The sequence below is a fragment of the Ambystoma mexicanum genome, chromosome 3q (assembly GCF_040938575.1).
Source record: "Ambystoma mexicanum isolate Mex_15411 chromosome 3q, UKY_AmexF1_1, whole genome shotgun sequence".
In the NCBI taxonomy this organism is placed as follows: Eukaryota; Metazoa; Chordata; class Amphibia; order Caudata; family Ambystomatidae; genus Ambystoma; species Ambystoma mexicanum.
The window spans coordinates 311,806,350-311,808,841 of record NC_090926.1 but is presented as its reverse complement, the minus strand read 5'-3'; the positions used below and the strand labels follow the sequence as shown (position 1 = coordinate 311,808,841).

General features: G+C 61.0%; 1 non-coding gene across 1 annotated transcript; it reads left to right on the top strand.

The window, feature by feature from the left end:
* Positions 1-1,978: 1,978 nt before the first annotated feature.
* LOC138448347 (5.8S ribosomal RNA) lies at positions 1,979-2,129 on the top strand. Its single transcript, XR_011260163.1, has one exon. It is a non-coding gene; the product is annotated as a 5.8S ribosomal RNA (ribosomal RNA).
* Positions 2,130-2,492: the final 363 nt, after the last annotated feature.

Here is a 2,492-nt window from a genome sequence, read left to right as displayed (position 1 = left end):
CATTGGTCTGTGTCTGGGGGAGGGGTGGTTCATCTAGGTGTGGGTCTGGAGGGTGGGATGGGGGCATCTTGCTGTGTGGCTAGAGGGATGGTGGGATCTTGGTGTGGTCTGCAATGGATGGTGGCACATTGATGTCGGCCTGGAACAGGTATGTGGCATCTGTTGGTCTGGAGGGTGGATTGGGGCATCCTGGTGTGGGTGGGATGGGGATATCTGTGCACCTGGAGGGTTGGATTGGGCATCTTGGTTTGGCTCTGCAGGGAGGGATGGGACCTAATGTGGGTCTGAGAGGGAGGGATGGGGCACATGGGTGTGGGTCGGGAGGGATGGGGACATTGTTGTGGGTGCGAAGGGAGGCATAGGAAACATTGGTCTGGGTCTGGAGGGAGGGATGGGTGCTCATTGATCGGGGAGGGATAGGGGCATCTTGCTGTGTAGGGGGGGTGGGGCATCATGGTATGGGTCTTGAGGGAGGGATTGGGCATCATGGTGGAGTCTGGATCAGAGGGGGGCATTGCTGATCTGGAATGGAGGGACAGGGCATATGATGGGGGCATGTCAGGGAATGATGAAGCATATGGGTCTGAGTGAGGGCTGGTGCACTCTGTTGGGAAGGAAGGGGGGCATCTGGGTGTGAATGGAGGGATGGTGTATGTATGTCTAGAGAGAAGGATGTTGGTTTATGGGAGGGGTGGCAGCATGTTGTCGAAGGGATGGGGTAATCAGGTGTGGGTATAGAGAGAGGGCGAATGGCGCCATCTGAGTGTGAGTCTGGAGGTAGAGGTGAAGCATATGGGTGTGGCTGTGAGAGGTGGAGCTTCTTGGTGTAGGTATGGAGGGACGGATGTTGGTGTCTGTGTGGGTTCGGCGGGAGGGATGGTGGCATGTGAGTCGGGAGGGAGGTGGCATTTGAATCTGGAACATGTGTTTGGAAGGAGAAATGGGGCATTTGAGTGTGAATTGGGACATGTAGGGCTGGGGTATCTGCTTGTGAGTGGGGGCATGAAAGATCATTAACAGCGGAGCAGCCGGAGGGAGAGCTGCATGCCCGACCTCGGTTGCATCCCAGACGTGCATACCCACAGCCTGGGGCACCTCTCGCAGAGCGGTCCGGGGTGCGTGGGCAACCAGGCGCTGGGGAGCGGGGATTACCTTCCACCGTAAGGCGGTCCACGACCCAGCAGATGGACGGGGACGCCTGGCAAGGGTGGTTTAACCTGCTGGTGATGTCCCCAACCATGCACCGGAAAGGGGGCCCCACGAGGCCCCCTCTCCTCACCGAGCCAGACGGTGCGCTGCCGGGCCGGGGGCGTGCATTCCTCTCTCTGACCCGCCAGCGGGTGGGCATTGGTGGGCGCACCCCAGTCAGCAGGGAAGCCCTGAGTGGAGGCAGCCAGAAGCCGAGGTAAACCTGACTTCTCTCGAGGGGCGCCTCCCCAGGCAGACAGGGGCCCGGCACACCAGGCACAAGCCCTGAACCATGGCGCAGCAGGCTTACTCGAGGGGTGGGCATCGACATTCCAGCCACCCACGTCTGTGGGCGAGCGATTATCAGATCCGCTGGCGCAGCAGGTGACCTTCACTCTTGCCCAGGTACCAGGAGCTTGGCCCCATGAGGCCAGGCTGGGTTTTGAAGACTCTAGTGGTCCCACCCGACCCCCTGCCTGTGCTGTTTCGGGCCCACTTCGCTGTCTGTCACCCAGCTCCCCCCACCAAAAAGGGGAGTGGAGGGGATCAGGGAAGGATGAGTGGATCGGGCCGGGTGGGCCGGTGGCGGAGCGGCCTGCCTCCATCCCCCTGGAAAGCTCTGTGCTGCTGAAGCAGCGGGTAGGTTTCCCGGGCTGAGCGCCTGGATTTTTTTTTTTTTTAAACAACCACAGTGGTCTCGGCCAAGCTAGGCAGGGCACTGGGCTGTCTCGCCACAGGTGGCGCTACCTCCCCCCGGCCTCTCTTGCACCGGGAGGGTCAAGTTGCCTGTGACTCTTGGCGGTGGATCCCTCGGCTCGCGTGTCGATGAAGAACGCAGCTAGCTGCGAGAATTAGTGTGAATTGCAGGACAGACTGATCAACACTTCCAACGCACCATGCAGCCCCAGGTTCCTCCCGGGGCTACGCCTGTCTGAGTGTTGCTTGTACATCAATTGCCCCGGGGTTCCCTCCCACGGGTGTGGCTGGGGCTGTCACAGGGACCCTGTTCCCTTTGTCCCCCTAAAGTCAGACCCCGATCAGCACTGTCGCAGGATCCCTGGATCTGGCGCGCAGGCTCATTGCCCACGCATCCCGGCCTCCCCAGTTTCCCCGCCTCATGCAGGTTTTGGGAGGGCTGGGTGGCCGGCGCGCGTGTGGATGTGGTGGCGGCGGCAGCAGGCCTTAAAAAAGCCTGCCGCTTCTTCACCCTACCCCGGGACACCTGGCCATGCTGTGTGTGGCTGTCTGTGGTGTCCCATGGCTGCCGGCGCAGGATGGCCATGGAGTGCAGGCCTAGGGACCAT